Raw genomic sequence first — 20,407 nt, forward strand, 5'->3', positions numbered from 1 at the left:
TCATGATGTTATGTCACATCAAGGACTCCAAAAAGATGATAGCAAATCACAAACCAGTATTTTCTGTGGTTTAGAACTGATTTTCTGGTAAGTGCTACCGATATTCATGACAGAATAGAAATAATGAAGGAAACACAATGAACTCCTGAGACAGCCTGCCTAGTGTTCTCCCCACTTTTGTGAGGAAGAGACCACTTGGTTATTCAGGCCATCCGGCAGCTCAGAAAAATCACACAGAAACTATATTATTTAAATCACTGCTTGGCCCATTATCTCTAGCTTCTTATTGGCTATCTCTTACATCTTAATTTAACCCATATCCATTAATCTGTGCATCACCACCAGTTCGTGGCCTCCCAGCAAAGTTTCAGTGCATATGTCTCCAATGGTAGTTCCATGGCTTCTTCTTGACTGCCTTTCTTTCTTCCAGCATTCAGTCTAGTTTTCCCACCTAGCTAAGTTCTGCTTTGCTATAGGTCCAAATCAGTTTCTTTATTAATCAATGGTAATCACATCATACAGAGGGGAATCCCATATCACCCCACTTCTCTTTTTCAGTCTCTGGCTTTTTCGTAACAGGGCCTCATATAGACTGGCTTCATACTTATTATGTAGTCAAGGGTGGCCTCAAACTCATGATCTTCCTGCTAACCCATCATAAATGAAGGGACTGCAGACATGGGGTGCCACACCTGGTCGCTATAATATTTGATTAGTAATAGTTGTGCCATATTGAAAATTGAATAAACTAGCAATTGGATTCTGTTATTGTTTATCAAAATTATCCATGAATCATAATAGTTTTATGTTTCAGTCTGAATATTTAATTTGTCAAATATTTTTACCCACCACCAAATATTCAAAACAGATTTTTCTAAAAATTATTCAAAACAATAAGGTATGATCATATATAATACTTACTGAATAAATAAATAGGCAAAGCCATATAGACAAAAATCACAATGAATGAAATTCCCATTGACTTTATCAACTCTATCAATTCCTAATATCAGCAGGCTGACTTCTGGGATGTGTTTCCAATTATGGATAACATTCATGATTTAATATAATTAATAAAATAACTCAGCCATAAAAGTGGGAAAGTTTAATTAAAAACAAGCTCATGTGAGAGGAAATTAATGCTCAATAGGCAAGAAATTAGACACATCATTAGGAGATTAGGAGCAACAGTTTGCACTGTGAGGAAAAAAGTACTTCCAGGTGATACAGGAGAAATACACTTGTGTTCATGAACACAGTGTGGCATCCTCTACTCCTGAGAAAGATGACCAAGGAGATATTTGTGGTGAAGGACGATAAGCTGGGTTCTCTTTGGGGCAACAAGAAATTTGGGTGCTGAATGCACAGTCTTTTAGAATTCTTCCTAAATACTGTCTTCTATCTGAAAATGAAGAGAAGTTGGTCATTAAATTGCTATTGCAAGCAGGAGATTCTAAAGGGAATTTTTCCACAGGGCAGGGAACCCTGACTGCTCTTTGGACTGGAGAGGGAGGGGGAGAGGAGTGGGAGGAGGGGGAGAAGGGTGGGAGGAGGGGAAGGGAAATGGGAGGCTGGGAGGAGGTGGAGACTTGTTTTTTTTCTTCCTTTTCTCAATAAAAAAAAGAGAAAAAGTTCAGTGAGGTGATGGCCTCTAATCCCAGTGCTCAGGAGGAGAAAACAATAGGATATATATATATATATATATATATATATATATATATATATATATATATATACATACATACATATATATTCATGAGACTTTGTGCACAAAAGAAGCACATCACAATAAAATATGCTCCAGTTGTCTATTATACATTATGTTTAATGAGACTACACCTTTTGTCAATTTATCTTTTATTCCTCTCTCTTTTTTAAATTTTGATGTCTTTATTACCCTTTTCTCAAAACTTTTCTGTCTTCATTCTTTAAACAATCTAGAAACAGCCACCAAGTTTGAAACCTTACAGCAAAGAAAGGACTCTGATGCTTCCCAGGACCTCCACCTTTGTGTACTGTGATAAAGGAAGTACACAAGATCCCTTGGAAACAACCAGGCAACAGTTGCCAGGAGATACATAATTTCCTGTTACGAATACTTGTGTCAGCTGGTGTCCTGGTAGGAGAGGAATTCAGAGTCTTAAGTTTATCTGATTGCTCACACTTGTTAGAGTTGAATTTGTAGCCCACACACCACAGTTCATGAAAATCAACAGCATCCCCCACTTTATAGGTCACTAAACATTTTCCTGGACTTGTAGAATTCTGTAGGCTTCACAGGGATTTCAAATAACTCAGGATTGAGTGTTTTTGCTTTGTCATAGGAAGTACATCCAGAAACAGTATGTGTTATTTTATTATTTATTTATTTAGTTTACATCTTGACCACAGTTTCCTCTTCCTCCTGTTCTCCCAGTCCCTCCTTTTAAACTCCCCACTGTATTCTACCCATCCATTCTTCCTTTGTTTCTATTCAATAAAGGGTAGGGCTCCCTTGGGTATCAACAAAACATGGCATATTTATACTCAGAAGGCTTAGGTCTGTCCTATGCAGGCTCCCTAGTCATCAAGTCAGTATCTGTGAGCCCCTATGATTCCAGGTTAGTTGATTCTGTGGGTTTTCTTTTGATGTCTTTTACCCTTCTGTTTCCTACTCCCTTCTCCCTCTTTTCAGCAGGATTCCCTGAGCTCAGATTAATGTTTGACTGTGAGTCTCTGCATCTGTTTCCATCAGTTGCTGAATGAAGCCTTTCTGATGACTGTTGGGCTTAGGGACCAATCTATGAGTATAGCAGAATAACATTAGTCATCATTGTATTGAATTTTTTTCCAATTCTGTTTGGTTCTATCCTAGGTGTCTAGGGCATCTATATTTTGGGTCCTGGAGCTCCAGGTGTGGATTCACTCCTATGTAATTGGTCTAATGTTGGACCAAACATTGGTTGTCTACTTCTACAATCTCTGTGCCACCCTTTCTACAGCATATCCCTTAGGCAGGACAGAGTGTATGTCAAAGGTTATGTGTATGGGTTGGTGTCCTAATCCCTCCACTAGTAGTCCTGTATGGTCATAGGAAATGGCTAGTTCAGGCTATATAACCCTTATTGCTAGGAATCTTAGCAGGATTCACCCTTGGAGAGTTCTGGGAGTTTCCTTGCACCAGGTTACTACCCTGACCATGAAATCTTCTCTTTTCCAGTAGTCTCTGATGTGAGATTCCCATCTGTATACCATTGGATAATAAACAATATGCTTTGGGCCTCTAGCAGAGCAGAATAGAACAAGGCAGGATTTCCAAACAGAGACAGAGGAAAAAGTAGGTGGAGCCAGTAAGATACCATGTAGCTGCCCGAGGACACAGATGTCTAGAACTTTACCCAGTAAGCCACAGCCTTGTGGCCATACACAAAATAATAAAAATAGGTTAAGATGTAAGCATTAGTTCATAAGAAGCTTAAGATATTAGTCAAACAGAATTGCAACTAATAAAGTTTCTGTAGGATTATTTTGGATCTGGGTGGCTGGGAAAGAATGAGCAATTTCCTACTACAAGTCTCTTTCAGTATTCTACCCCTTGGCCTGACCCCTACCTGATCCCTCGTGATCCCATTCCCATCTGCCTCTAGTTCACCCATTAAATCTCTTCTGTTTCCCCTTCCATGGGAGATCCAAGTATAGTCTCTTAAGCCATCCATGTTTCCTAGCCTCTCTGTGTCTGTGAATTGTAGCATGACCATCCTTTACTTTACAGCTAATAGCCACTTATAGGTGAATATATGCTATGCTTGTCTTTCTGGGTCTGTGTTGTCTCACTCAGGATGATTTTTTTTTTAAAGTTCAATCCATTTGTCTTCAAATTTCATGATGACATTGCTTTTAATAGTTGAGTAATACTCCATTCTGTAAATGAACCACATTTTCTTTATCCCTTCTTTAGTTGAGGGGCATCTAGGTTGTTTTCAGGTTCTGGCTATTATGAATAATGCTGCTATAAAAATATCTGAGAAAGTGTCCTAGTGGTATGATTGAGTAGCCTTTTGATGTATACCTAAGAGTGCTATAGGTGTGTCTTGAGGTATATCGATTCACAGTTTTCTAAGAAGGATCATATTTCTTCTATTTTAAAAAATTGCTTTTAGTTATTTTTAATTATGTTGATGTGTGTGTAGGATTATCTGCATGTATAAATACAGATGTCTGTTGACCTTTATGTTTCTCTCCCCTGGAGTTGCAGTTACAAGTTGTTCTGACCATTCTACATTATGTTGGAAGAAAAACTGAAACCTGCTACAGAGCAGTTCATAATCCTATTGATGAGGTGTCTCTACAGCCACAGTGTCTTACCTCTTACACTGTGAATGGGACTCTTCTCTCTATTCTCTCCTGCACACCAACATCTAAGACTACACTTAAATACTAGTATATATTTGCATGTATACTTCTTGCTTAAGCACTGTAAATGAATTCTGCCACTTCAAAAGTGGTCTGTGTAGATATGGAACTTTTTGTCATTTTACAGGAAGAATTTTACATAAGTTTTTAATAAGAATTTAAATTACAATATAAAATATACCTGATTTATAGATACATAAGGGTAGAGAGATGGAGTGTATGAGAAAGAAGATAAAACCAAGGAAATTGCTGGCATATAGGATAACAAAAATAGAATTTTAGTCTTCCTAATACTTTAAAATATTGCAACTCATTGTCAGCATAATGAGTGCATACTATGTTTATAATCACGAAAATACTGATTTATTAAAGAAATAGTTTGAGATTTAAACTCCTTCAGAAATTTTATGAACAACATCAGGCAGAAAAGAAACATGTAAAGAAAATTAATTTATAAGAGCAATTTGAGGATCTGGGCTGTTTATAAATCATGTTTCAAGCATAAAGAAAGGTATTGGGATTATTAATAAAAAATTTAATGGGGAAGATGGTCTGATAAATTGAAGTGTCAATATTACTCTCTGATTTTTATAAATACTCTCTAGTTTCTTAAAAAATAGTAAAAGTTGTATGTGTAGCTTTTACAGTATCTGTAACTTAATGATTGCTTCAGAGAAAGATGGGTAATATAAGAAAGAATTAAAGGAAATAATTAACACATGTGGATTTAAGGCTTGCATTACAGTAAATTAATTGTAAAGTATGCCAGTATAAAAGCTGTAACAATGCCTTCTTTTACCTTCTTTATTGATTAATTTTATTTGAAAATTTCATACATGTATATTATATATTCTTATTACTCTACTCGCCATACCCTCTTATCTCTGAACCAACCCTGTCTACCATCCTTATTCCTCCCAGTGCCTTTCCCAGCCCTTTGGTTTTGTTTTGCAACCCATGTAGTTTATCTACGGTCACCTTGTGATAATTACACTGGAAATATCCATTGGAGCCTGTTAGTACGGACTCCCCATCTCCTTGAATCTGTCAATAACAAGTATTTTGGCCACAGGAAGGAGGACTCCTAATCTCTTCTTCCACCCATGCTTCATTGTCGGCAGAGTCATTGGTCTATGAATCCAGTGCAGGAATCCTTAGTTGCTCTGAGTTACTGATTTCAGTGGCTCTGTCTTCCCAAGAAGACGGCCTTTAGAAGCCTTTTTCCCTGTCTGAAGGCTAACTTTTATATTCTTTTTTAAAAATATTCTCGCTTACTGTGTTGTTCCCTAAGAATTTTAGAGAATGATATAATTTTTAGAAAAGAAAAACAGCATACATTAAAAAACAGTTACTTGATTCTAGCCTCCAGACTCAAGAAGAGACAAACTCAGAAAACAGATTTCTCCTAAATGCTAAGAATATGACACAAGGATGGGGAAAAAACAGGTACTTTAAGGTTCACTTATGTGAAGATAGCAAAGTTTAAAATGTGAGGATCTAAGAATGCTTCAGGGTATAAGAAAGTGTTTCAAGGTGTACAAATGCAAGTTATCAGATTTCTCTTTCATTATGCTACTGTTGTATTAGAACTCTAAGGGTCCATAGTCTTCCATTAAGCAACAAAGTTCTAATAAGCTATCAATCCAACTCTGATAAAGTATTCAACATCATACTATATTGCTATCATCATAGGCACAAACTCAAGATTTTAAATTTCTGTTGGTGGTTTGCTAACTATCGACTTCAAAGATATTTTTCATTGTGAAAAAAATCTGTCACAGTCATTTCTGGCACAAATATATTGCCATTTATACAATGTAAATTTCAGTACATGTAGTGAGGATCAACAGGCTATGTTCCTTGCTGCCCTAGCTCCCAGCTGCCTGGCTAGCTTATGCCCCAAAATAATTACATGGAAATTGTATTCTTTTAAACACTGCCTGGCCCATTAGTTCTAGCCTCTTATTGGCTAATTCTCACATCTTGATTAACCCATTTTTAATAATCTGTGTAGCACCACGAGCTGGTGGCTTACCAGGGAGATTCTTAACCTGTGTGTGGCTCGGAGAGGAGAATCATGGCGACTCTGCCTCTCTTCCCTTCTTCCTAGCATTCTGTCTGTCTACTCTGCCTACCTAACTTTCTGTCCTATCAGGGCCAAGGCAGTTTCTTTATTAACCAATGAAAGTAACTCCTCCATCATTTCCCCTTTTTCTGTTTAAACAAAAAAGAAAGGCCTTTTTAACATAGTAAAATGACATATAACCAAACAGTTATCAAGCAAGAATTACAGCTACAATATTTATGTCTACCTTATCTTTTATCATAACTAAGGAAAACTATATCTATCCATTCTTTAACACCATCAAAGACTCCAGAAGGATATAATATTACCTAAGTAAACAAGAACTAAGAAACTTCAAACTCTAGAAATGACAGAGACATCTCGCTGCCTAGACAGTCACCCAAAGTTCCTTTGTACTGTTGGGGCATCCATGTTTAGCCTAAAGGCCATAGTATCCAGCAGACATTTCTATGAAACAGGAAAATTCAAAGACATTTTAGTCAATATCTGCTGTGTCCTGCAGAATGTCTCGCAGACTCTTTCATGAGTCAGGAACCCCGAAAGGCCATCTCACCTTTAGGCAAGTTCAACAGTCCTCTCTCTGAGGGTTCTCTGTGTCCAGTTTATTCAACAGTCCAGGAAAGAGCAGTTTATTGCACAAATGGCTAACCAACTCCATAAGGAGCCTCTTTGATGCCCATCTTCCTCTTGAAGTAGATTGGTGCTGCCAGGAGCAGATGTGTCTCATTGTCATGAAAAGCCCTAAATTATTAAAACATTTGAATGCCATATTCTGTAGCCTTTGAAAGATATGAAGAATGCCTATCTAATTGAAATATATCTCTATATATCTAGAAAATCTAACTAGCATGACTACAAGCTTTACTATTATCGATGATTATCCATTAGCAACCTATATTTTCTAATTATACATTATACTTTTAAAATGAACTACACAATCACAATACCTTAATCAAGATCAGAAATACATATACATATAACAAAACTGACCTTAAAATCCACACCAATGCAAATTATTCCTACCAATATCATTTCCCCCTTTAAGTGAAAAAGAACATTTATAAACAATATATGGGAACATGTGCCAAGTTTTTTCTCTCCAAACTGCTTCCTGCTAAATGGGGGCGCTGTTAATCAGATCTTTCATGGTGTAACCTGTGTGCTAGTTTCATCTCAGTTGGCAGTTGAGCGAAGTAAGTTTTTGAAGGTGTTCACAGCAACCTTTCAGGAGGGCGTGGTCTATCATACCAAATTGGGATAGAAGCAATCCACAGGGTCTCATCCTCTGTGAAAACAAAAGAAGAAACTCCTTTCCAAAGCATCATATCCTTAGACCCAAATTCTGAAGTCATAATATCCTTATGATATCCATTTTGGTTTCATTTGGAAGACCATATAATGAAATGTCTCTCTGTACTTAGCTCATTCACAGTCAAAAATTTTAAAGAAAACATAATAATACAAAGAATCCAGACTCTCTGTATTTTTTTATTTTTACGTGGCTTATTTTTATTCTATCATTTTACTTTGTCGCTTTAAAGACTTTACCCTTTTTTTAAAGGCATTAACTTTACTTTTTATATTTGTTTTCCCTCCCAAGCCTATGTCTGAATCTGTCCTTTTGTGAATCTGTAATTTTTTATTATCCAGAAGCAGCTTAAAATGTTAAGCATTTTTTAAAAATTTAAGCTGCACCATGTAGGTGTAATACGGTACCGCCTGTGTTCCACCTAGTCTAAACTTTAACTCTGCTGTTATTATGGTAATTATGATAGCTTCTGCCTGAGACCAGCACAGTTCACCATGGCAGAGCTGAGCCACTCCTGCCTCAGAGCCATTTGGTGCCCCTGAGCAACACATAGTTCCATGCACACAACAGTTTACATTGCCATCAACCAAGCTGTAGTACTTTACTCCAAATGCTCCATTCAAAAGCTCTGTCTCCTGCAGGAGCCAGACAGAGATTGCAATGGCGGCACAGCCCAGAAAGCCGGCATTTTAAAACAGCCAGTTTTTTTCTGCCGCTGAGTCAGGACAATTTTGTTGTGGCATGCAACCTACAAACAGCAAAAAGCTGTCTTAAATTCTCTCTCTCTCCTTTTTAAGCCCTCTCAGATTTTACGTGGAGTTCATTACCACATTGGGCGCCACTCTGTAGTGTGGAGTGACAGGGCTGTATCCCGCCACCCGGCTAGCTTTACCTGAAATAATTACACGGAAACTGTATTCTTTTAAACACTGCCTGGCCCATTAGTTCTAGTCTCTAGTACAGATTATAAACAGCGGAAATGTTAATGTGTCTAAAACATGTTTTCACAAACTTAAACAATTATTGTAAGCTCCAGGGAGGAAACAGGAAGGATACACCTCAAACAGGTCAGATGCACCCGTCCCTTAATTACCAGGCCCTAAGTGCTCAAGCCTCCCAAACTTCTCTGTTTTTAACACCTTCCCTCTCAATTACCAGGGCCTAAAGATTTTTTCCCTGAACTTAACCTTGTCTTCTGCTCTGCCAACATCTTGCCAGGTCCAAGAGACACTGGCTAGTTCCACAAATTGGACAGCAGTGAAACAACCAGATACCCCAGAACATGGCCAGCATCCCAGCTTTCTCAGGTTCCCCAAAGATGATCAACCCCCTAGGTTCTGCAATAGCTGAGCTCAGTGGATGAGTGCACAGCTGGGAGGAGCCAGAAGAATGTCCCCATTAGACTATGACTGCCCATGAGAGCCCAAAGTAACTGCATCCCAGTGGCCTTCATGAATTTTTTATGGGTTCAGAATTTAAAACTTCTGACAAAAATATCTACAGAGTAAATATAAATTATTCCTTGAATGTTTTTAGTAGCTCGGAGAACTGGCCAACAAGTTAATCCATGTCTTACTGCTTTAGTTGACTCTTAAGATGCGAAAGGAACCTGGTGAGATGGTGCAAACCTTCCAGAGAACTATGAATATGAAGCCAAAAACTAAAATGAAATAAAAGTCCAAGCAAAGCAAAACCAAAAGCCAAATAACAACCAAACAAAAATAGGACAAAGAGAGAAGAATGTAGCTCAGACGACCAAGCAGGAATGAATATATTTTGTATATATACAGAGAGTGCACAGGACGCATTCTCTATGGCATTTTGCAAACAGAATACCTTTTCCTCAGGTGTAGAAAAGCTGAGGTGATTTGTTGAAGACAAAGCAGAGTGACTAGTGTTCAGCATGACTCAGGGTCACAGACTCAAATTGCAAGCTTAGATCCAGAGGAATTGTGGGAACTCCTATGACTGGAGTTGTTTACTGTAACAGTGACTGTTCTAGAGGAACCTGCCATAAGCACTGTGAGAAAGGTAGATGGACTTGACCTGTGTAAGAAAGGGAGGCGAACATGAGCATGGAAACAAGCCATTGAGCAGAGTTCCTCTGTGGGTTCTCCTTCAATTACTGCTTCAGTCCCTGCAAAACTGAATTCATTTTCTCTATTGATGAACCTGGACGTGTAAGACTAATACATAAACCCCTTGATCTCCGAAGTTAGTATGGGTCATGGCATTTCACCATAGTAACAGAAAAGGAAGCAATACAGGAAAGCTTCAGGATGTTGGAATGGGCAAGAACTTTTAAGTACATTAAATAAAAGTAGGCACTTTTATTATATTTAATGCAATAAACCTCTCCATAGCAACGTAGCTGATCAGTCATGCACATAAACAAAGCCCAGGAAGGGAAATGTTGGCCAAATGCAATTCTGACAAGAAGGTGCTATCCAAGAAGGGGGCTCAGTCTTGTAGGAAATTCCCAAATAATCTAGTTAAAATGAGTAGGTTTCTCAAAAGATGCTGTGCAAGTACTCAACAAATACTTAAAACAACGTTTAAAACAACAAGTCAATAAAATTAAAACCAAAATCAACATTGATCTGAAATCAGCAAAAAATACAAAGAAAGTACTTTCACCCAGTTGTTGAAATTGGAAGTAAGTGAAGATAAAGAAAACCATATGGAGAGTCCTTAGAATTTTTAGCTAAAATTTCTTTGGTTTGAAGGAAAACCTTTATTCAAAGTTTGACTTGCATTACACCATAATTGCTTATGTTGTGGGGTCCTTCAGAGCAAGTTATTGTTGTATTTAATTGTAGGAACACACCTAGTTGAGCTGACACATTTACCTCTGGGAAATGTTTAGGATTTTCTCCAGTTTGTGACTACTGAAAAGGAGAGAAATGGTGCACCTTATTAGAAAAAATTACAATTTTTCTTAGCTAATAACTCAAAAAGAAAAAAAATAGATCATCAGGTTATAAACCTTAGATGTTTAGGAACACAGTGTGACCTCATAAGAATGATGTGTGAGAAGCCATTGTGGTAGCTTCATGTTTGCCACATAGTGGATGCTTCCAGACAAGAATTTTAATTTGCATTTTCTTGTTAACTACTGATGCAGCGACATCACTCTAAAGTCTCATCATATACTCTCATTCACACACTTATGATCTAGCTCATTCTTGCAATATATTTTATGGATGAAGATATAAGATATAGGTTAGAGTTATTTGGTATGCAAGAACCATACTGGACATATTTTGTGACTATTTGATTATATATTATATTTCCTGGTTGGTTTCCTCTTGTTGTTTTTCAAAAATCATTTTGTATTCTGATATTGAACATTTTTTCTTCTTTCTGTTAATGATTTCATGATGTTACATTTTAGAAATACTTTCACCAGTTTCAAATATATTTTTTCATCTGATTTATGCATTTACTTATATTGTTTATTACTCTAAAAAAGAATGAGTGACTTCCTGTTGATGGGTCATTATTTTTTAATTTATTTATTTTTGCTAAACTGTTCTAAAACATCACACATTCTTCATATCAAAATGTGATTAATATAATTTTATGGTAGTTTTATTTTTAGCATGAAGTTGCAATTGTACTTTTTAAAATATTGTTTGTGTATTTCTGGTGTCTGTGTGTGTGTGTGTGCATGAGTGTATGCATGTATGTGTATGAAGGTCAGGTGGCAACCTTGGCACCTTTATATTGACTCTGGGCATTGAACACCAGTCCCCAGGTTGGCTAGTGTTTTTACTAGGTGAGCCATCTTGCCAGTCCTCAATTAATTTTTATATTGAGCATCCTTTTGATGTTTTCTAAGTGTGATTTTATCAGTACGTATTGATTACACATTAGTCTTTTAAAATGGTTATTGATCCAAACAGTAAAATTGGATCAACTCAATTGTAGGATGTTATGATTTTATGTAAGACATAAAAAAAATACACGATGAGGGTGGGGTAAAAAAAATACACGATGAAATTCTTACGACCTGTGAGTGGTGATAAACTGTTAAAGTGACCACTGGTGAAGGCCAAGAGATGCTGTAGTCAGTATTTCCCTTTGCACTGTCTGGAACTACTTGTCAGTGATAGTGTAGTAATATGGGCGGCGGGGCTGCGTCCCCAACACCCCAGCCGCCTGCCTGGCTAGCTTATGCCCCGAAATAATTACACGGACACTGTATTCTTTTAATCACTGCTTGGCCAATTAGCTCTAGCCCTTACTGGCTAATTCTGATATCCCGATCAACCCATTTCTAATAAACTGTAGCACCGGTCTTACCGGGAAGATTCTAGCCTAAGTCCATCCTGGGTCGGAGCTTCATGCGTGCATCTTCCCTGGAGCTGGGAGCATGGCGTCTCCCTGAGGCGTCTGCTCCCGAGAGGAGCGCTGTTGAGTCTGAGCTCACTTCCTCTTCCTCCCAGCGTTCTGTTCTGTTTACTCCACCTACCTATGTCCTAACCAATAAAATGGGCCAAGGCAGTTCCTTTATTAGCCAATGACCTTCCTCCATCATTTCCCCTTTTTCGGTTTAAACAAAAAAAAGGCTTTAACTTTAACATAGCAGAATTACATATAACGAAACAGTTATCAAGTAAAAGTTACAATAATCTTTATCATAACTAAGGAAAACTATAACTAAAACTAACTATTCTTAACTCCATCAAAGACTCCAGAAAGATACAATACTATCTAAACAAACAAGAAAAAAGCAACTTTGAAAACTCTAGAAATGACAGAGACATCTCGCTGCCTGGACAGTCACCCAAAGTTCCTCTGTACCGTTGGGGCATCCATCTTCAGCCTTTAGGCCCATGGTATCCAGCAGACATTTCCATAAAGCAGGAAAATTCAAAGTCAGTTCAGTCACTATCTGTTGTGTCCTGCAGAATGTCTCACAGACTCTTTCATAAATCAGGAACCACGAAAGATCATCTCACCTTAGGCAAGTTCAGTAGTCCTCTCTCTGCGGGTTCTCTGTGTCCAGTTTATGCAATAGTCCAGGCAAGAGCAGTTTCTTGCCTAAATGGCTATCAAACTCCATAATGATCCTCTTCGATGCCCATCTTCTTCTTGAAGTAGATTGGTGTTGCCAGGAGCAGATGTGTCTCATTGTCATGAAAAGTCCTCAGTTATTAAAACATTTAATGTCCTATTCTGTAATCTTTGAAAGACATGAAGAATGTCTATCTAAAATATATCTCTATATATCTAGAAAATCTAACTAACATGACTACAAGCTTTACTATTATCGATGATTATCCATTAACAACCTATATTTCTTAATTATACAGTACATATTTAAATGAACTACACAATCACAATACCTTAATCAAGATCAGAAACACTTATACATATAACAAAATTGACCTTAAATCTCTATCAATAAAGCAAAATCTATACTAATGCAAATTATTCATATCTATATCATATCCCCCTTTAAATGTAAAAGAACGTTTATAAACCATATTTGGGAACACGGGCGCAATTTTTTCACTCCAAACTGCTTCCTGCTGAATGGGGGAGTCGTTAATTAGGTCTTTCATGGTATAACCTGTGTGCTAGTTTCATCTCAGTTGGCAGTTGAGCGAAGCAATTTTCTGAAGGTGTTCACACCAACCCTTCAGGAGGGCGTGGTCTATCATACCATATCGGGATAAATGTAATCCACAAGATCTGATCCTCTGTGAAAACAAAAGAAGAATCTCTTTTCCAAAGTATCATATCCTTAGATCCAAATTCTGAAATCATACCCTCATGATATCCGTTCTGGTTCCATTTGGCAGCCCATATAATGAAATGTCTCTCTGTACTTAGCTCCTTCACAGTCAAAAATTTTAAAGAAAACACAATGTACATAATCCAGACTCTCTGTGAATTTTCCATTTTTACGTGGCTTATTTTTACTCTATCACTTTACTTTATTCTGTCTCTTTAAAGACTTTACCTTCCTTTTTTTTAACATTAACTTTATTTTCTATATTCTTTTTCTTCTCTCTCCCAAGCCTACGTACATTCATCCAACAGTGTGACTCATTTAGTGGTCTGAATCTGTCCTATTTTGAATCTGCAATTTTTTACTATCCAGGAGCACTTTTGATTTGTGCCTTTAAATCACTAGGCGCTTAAGAATCTAAGCTGTGACATTCCTAGGTTAACTTTTTGCTTTTTGAGCGTATATCTTTGACCTGGAATAACTCTGTAGACCAGGCTGTCTTTGAACTCTCAGAGATCCGCCTGTCTCTGCCTCCCAGGCGTTGGGATTAAAGGTGTTTGCTACTACACCTTGAACTCACAGAGATCTGTTTGTCTCTGCCTTCTAGGCACTGGGATTAAAGGCGTGTGCTACCACACCTTGAAGTCACAGAGGTCTATCTCCCTCTGCCTTCCAAGTGTTGGAATTAAAGGTGTGTACTACCACACACAACAACTCTCTTCCTTTTTTTGTTTTTTGCTTTAAGAACTTCAACTTTTAGCTTGCATATATTTTTAACACAGTTTAAACCATTCAGAAATTTTCTCTGTCTTTGAATCTCTCTTTTTCTGACCACATGAGTCTTTAATTTACCAAGCAATCTCAGTAGGACTAAAGGCGTGGCTTTGCCGGCTAGATGTAGCCCATTCCTTAGCTTTCCAGCCTCATGGCTGAGGTACTGGCTGTAGCCATGTTTACTGCCACAACTCTATGGCATTTCAAGGTCCCTGCCAGCAAACAAGCTTCAGCAGCCTGTGCTTGCAAACCGCACGAACCGCCTGCGTAAAAGAGTCAGAGTTTGCCCTGGCAGGACAGCCCAGAAAGCTGGCATTTTAAACGGCGCAGCTTTTTTCCTGCTACGGCTGAAAACCAAAAAGCATGTGTTCAGCTTTTCGTCAACACCATTTAAGTGTTTTGTGGCAGGACCTCTTAATGAGCTGCAGGCTTTGCAGCTAAAGCTGAGTCAGTAAGCCTCTCTTAGATGAGGCGCTTGCTTGCCTCTGGCAAGCAGAGTAGACCCAAGAGAGTGCTGCTACCAAAAAACCATGCACAACACTGTCCTTTTGTTCTAGAATTACTTCCCAAGCTGTCTCAGGCTTTATGTGGAAGCAGTCCACGTGGGCGCCATTTATTAGCCAATGACCTTCCTCCATCAGATAGAAAGACAAGCACGTCCTGTAACACTTGGAATCTTGCTAGGAAGTTTGTCAGTATTTTACTCTACAATATACGTTCAGTTTCAAATGCAGTTATTTTACAAATGAAGGAATAAGCATTCTCAGAGTGTGAGCAGCAAGACCTGACAGTTAACAGAAATTTCAGTGGTTTGAGGAAATCAGAGCAGAGAATGCAACTCAGTGGCTTGTAAGGCTGGAGCCTTGACCGCAGGAGTCACTTTCTCTACTGTGCCCATCAACCAGCACCGTGTTCCTGCTCTCCTGTCTATTTGAGGTATCTCATTTTAAACTACATCCCATTTCAACAGATAGTTTTTGCCCCCCCAAAAATCTCAGAAAAAAAAGTGGGATTATGTAGTACTGAAAGTAAAGGGCATTAAATTCATTACCATATCCTCCACTTACACTTTGAAAAGAAATCATAAATGAAGGACTAACTAAAATTGACAAACAACTGGACAGTTTAGCCAGATTTACTGTAGAACTACAGGAGCACCCTTAGCTCAGTAGTTGAAATAAGTTACATTCAAATGCAGACAGACCCCTCAAATAGACAGGAGAGCAGGAACATGACGCTGGTTAAGGGGCGCAGTAGAGAAAGTGACTACTGAGGTCAAGGCTCCAGCCTTACAAGACACTGGGTTACTATCAAAATCAACACCATATATGCCTTGAATATGATTCAGGGGGGTATATAGATGGTGATACATGTACGTAAGGGCTGTACCTAAACCTCTAGATCAGCTCTGGATATGGCCCACTGGCAACAATGTGAGACTCTCAGATCTGGAGCATTTAGACTGTGTTCCTCAGTTCTTTTCGTTGTTAGTACACAGCATTCTCCGTGTTTAAATTCCTAGTTTGGATCCTGTAAAAGCAGATTTCTTTTGGCTGGATTCAGATAGTGAGAAAGCAGAAGGACTGTAAATAGGAAGGAAGCTGGTTCACATTTTTCTTGCCAAAAAACATTGAACCAAATTATCAGAGAGTATTAGAGAGTGCTGAACATGTATCATCTTCATGTTTCAAAATAGTGTTTTAAATACAGAAAATTAAAATCTGGTGTCTGACCCAAGAATATTTAAAATATTTTAGCCAAAATATTTCAAAATATGCACAAAAACATACATATAACAACTACATTCTAACTTTCAGACTTCAAGAAATGTTTTAATTGCTTGGCAGCAGCCCTGCTCTTGACAGGTTTGAGAACACAATGATCTAAAAGCTGACTCGTTTGGCAAGTTCCCCTCCCCATCTTCTTCACTGGCTGTGCAAATGCCCATTGCAATCTGTCTGGGAGACCAGTTCCAGAGAGGATGCTATAATTAGGATGCATCATGACCTTCATGGTCAACTCATTCTGCTGATATCCCTGCTAGCCCAGTCACCACCCAAAACCCAGTGCTCCCAGCTTATGTCTCATTTATCTGTGTGAAATGCTTTTCTCTATCATGGATGGCAGCTCCTCTGCAACCCTCCCACTGCTAAAATGGTTTCAGCAACCATCGCCCTGTCTTAACGTCTAGTCTGGCTCCTCGTTATCTTTCTCACTCTAGTAAAATGTAACATTGCAGGGCACAATATAGCTGCGATCTTTTCCTAAGTCACCCCTTACTCCTTGGCAGATATCGGGCTTGGGTTTTCGCCATTACTCCTTGGCAGATATCGGGCTTGGGTTTACCCTAGATTTTTCTTGGAAGCAAATTTCATCACTTAAGACATCACCTTGAGGATGGACATTATTTAGTTATTTTGGTTCCTAATAGTATTTATGATTTGTCATTCTTCTCCCTGACTGCCTGCTCATTTGCCCCCTCCCACCAACTCTGTGTCTATATTTGAGAACTTACCTAAAACATGTAATAGGAACTCAGTTTTGATATCCTTCACTGATTTCCCATGAGTTTGGAAAAAGACACAAGCCTGGTCTTTAGCCGGGCTTAAAGTTTATAACATTATGGACTCACAGAGTAAAGCTCATAAATTCTACTATTGGTAACCTTGTAACTTAATTTATGTTACATTTTCATGTATTACCTTTCAGATTTTTAACAAACTAAGAGGACAGCTGGAAAACTAGGAAAGAATTCCTGTAAAGTTCTACTATCAAAGATGCCAACTTGTCTTTTTAGCTCCCTAAAATGAGTTTTATCTGTAACTGAATGGATATTCTTTTTTGTTGTTGTTTATTTCTTTTCTAATTTTATATCCCAATCAAAGTTTTTTCTCCCTCTCCTCTTCCCAGTTCCTCCTCTTTCTTTCTTTTCCCCACCCCATCTCCCCTTCCCCCGCTGTTTCTCTTTAGATACATGTGGGCCTCCCATGAATATCAGTCAACCATGGTATATCAAGTTGTAGTGAGTCTAGGCACCTTTTCTTCTATTATGGCTGGGTGAGGTAGTCTGGTAGACATAATGGGTCCCAAGGACAGGCAACAGAGTCAGAAACAGCTCTCCTTGTTAGGAGTCTCACAGGAACCCAAATCACACACATATATGCAGAGGGTCTCAGTCAGTCCCGTGCAGGCTCTTTGGTTGTCAGTTCAGTCTCTGTGAGGCCCTGTGAGCCCAGGTTAGTTGGTTCTATGGGTTTTCTCGTAGTGCTCTTGACACCACTGGCTCCTACAATCAATCCTTCCTCACTCTCTTCAGCAGGATTGTGTGAGTTTCACCCAATATTTGGCTGTGAGTCTGTGCAACTGTTTCCATCAGCTGCTGGGTGAAGCATCCCTGATTGCAGTTGAAGTAGGTAGGCATCAATCTATGAGTACAGCAGAATACCATTAGGAGTCATTCATTGACTTTATCTTATTTTTTGTGCCATTCATGTTTGGGTCTATGCTAGGCCTCTGGGATACCCTACCTCTGTGTTCTGGTCCTCGGGGGTGAGCTCCCTCTCAGGGTATGGATCTCCAGCTGTGACAGAAACTATTTGGTCACTCCCGCAATTTCTGTGCCATCTTTATCCCAGCACATCTTGTAGGCACGACAAATTGTAGGTCTAAGGGTTGTGTCCTGGTTGGTTTCCCAGGCTTTCACCTGGAAGCCTTGCCAGGATCCAGGGGATGGCCAGTTCAGGCTCCACATCCCCTATTGTTAGGAGTCTCACCTAGCTTCACCTTCATAGATTCCTAGGAATTTCCAGTCCTTTAGCTTTCTAGCTCATCCCAGAAATGCCCCCCAGGTTCCAGTTGTCTGCCCCAGTACTCTCTCACTCCATCCTCCGACAATCTGATTTCTCCTGTTCTCATTCCAATTCCCCTTTACAGGCCTCTCCCCACTCCCCCTGGTAATGCCCTTTTATTTTCCTTTCACAGTGAGATGGCTGGATATTCTCAAGGAGAAACTCATGGCAGGTCGTCATTGGGCTCTGCAGTTCCATAGCTTCTTGTCCACTGAAATTGCTGCACTGACAGTTATTACACAGTGTGCTCTATTATCAGGTTTTCGCATCTACTTATGTGTTACCATCAATGTATGCTAATGTTATGATTTTTATTGAATTTGTTTTTACTTTAACTCACAGTTTTCAAGTGGTGGGGCTGAAAACTAGGGCCTCATGTATGCAGGCCAGTACTCTACACAGAGTTACATTGCTCTCTTCATACTCTCTGAGATGGAGTACCAAAAGATTGTACAGGCTGACCCTGAGCCAAGGTTTGTCGACCTTCCTTACCCAACTCACTCTGTAAGCCAAGCTGAGTTTGAACTTTGGATACTTCTACTCAAGCATACTGACTAGCTGAGATTATTAATCTTCATCATTAAGCACAGATTAATCAATAAAATATTTTCAAATTTATTACTTGAATCTACTTATCTAGCTAACATAGTTTCTGCTGTTCTGATTTTTATGTTATTATTGCTATTATATGTATGTGTGTGTGATGTGTATATGCATGTGTAAGGAATACCTGTGCCATACCATACATGCAGAAGTCACAGCAACCCTTTGGGGAGTGAAGTTTTTTCTTCCACCATAGGTTCTAGAGTTGGAACTCAGGTAAGCAGGCTTGCACAGGCCCTTTCTCTCTTTTTCTTGCAAAATTTATTAAGCAAATCCCTGAAATATATAATGTCTACATCTCATATCCATTTATTTGAACCCTTTGAACTCCATGAAAGCGCTTATCTGAAGGCCTACCGTGTTCAACACAAAAGAGTGGACCCTCCATGTCATCTCCCCTTTTACTCTGTTTCACATGTAATTCACTAACCCATCTTCTGTGACAGTCCCACTACCTCCTCCCAGTCCTTTCCAACTGAAACTCCATCCTCTGGGCCTCAGTTGTTGTCATTTCATAACAGGCTCTATAATTTCAGCCTTCCATTCCTCTAAGAGTTATTCAGATAATGACCATTGTGATTGTTTTTACATTTGTTATATAATTCTGCTGCCAACATCCTCCGAAACTTATTTCACACACAATAAAATTTAACTTCTTCAATCTCTACGTCTATACTTCATGACACCCTTCTCAAAAGACAAAATAGTTAAATTACAAAGGTCCCAGTCTACTAAGAATAAAAAAAATTGTTATAATTTTATTTCTCACTTTATTGCTGGTGTGTTCTGGGCTTTCTTTGTGTGTGTTTGTTTGTGTACATTTTTTTGCAAGCACATTGAAAAGAATATGCTTTGTCTTATGAAAATGACTGTTTAGTGCTCATTGGAGGTATGGTTAGCCCAACCATCTGGAATTGGTGGGGATGTAAAAAATGTTGATGCTATAGATACGGATGACTGGGACATGAAAAACTATTTGTTATTTCCATGTAACTTTCTAGGGAGAGCAAATACTTAACCCAAGTTAGTATTGGTGGCTGAGTTGAGAGGTGGAGGCATCTATGAGCTTAATCCCGATTATGCATTTGATGAGAGGGTTGCAGACCAGGAAGTATTTGTGTGATATGAACTTCACCTATGCCAGGGAGGGAGTATCTGCCCTGTCTTTGTAGACTGTTATTGTTAGAATTCATTTCCTCGTGTGACATAAACAACATCCACCCCTTTTAATAAAGCCTCAATTACAAACTGAAGTATAATGATACCATAGTTCATTCAAGGGAACAAATGGGTTTATTAGGCTTTCTTACAGAGCTTGGGTGAGTGGTTATGGGCAGGTGTGGGTTACCAGAAAGCAACCACACTGAGAGGACTCCACACTCTAAGAAGATGGGTCACTCATAGCTCCATAAACAGAAATTCACTCAATTAGAAAAATTCTGTTAGGCTTTGTTTCATCATAAATTTATTTTGCAGAACACTTTTATTAATTATCAAAAACAAAGATTTGTCATAAATATATATTTATTTCTTAAAACAAATATTCATTATAAATGTAACAATAATGGCCGTAGGGCATAGTGTCAACTGTACAGATTTTCATTGTATTTGTACTTGAACAATGTATTGGTCATGCAGAAAAGTAACCATGTGAG

The sequence above is a fragment of the Microtus pennsylvanicus genome, chromosome 12, assembly GCF_037038515.1.
Source record: "Microtus pennsylvanicus isolate mMicPen1 chromosome 12, mMicPen1.hap1, whole genome shotgun sequence".
Classification (NCBI taxonomy): Eukaryota; Metazoa; Chordata; class Mammalia; order Rodentia; family Cricetidae; genus Microtus; species Microtus pennsylvanicus.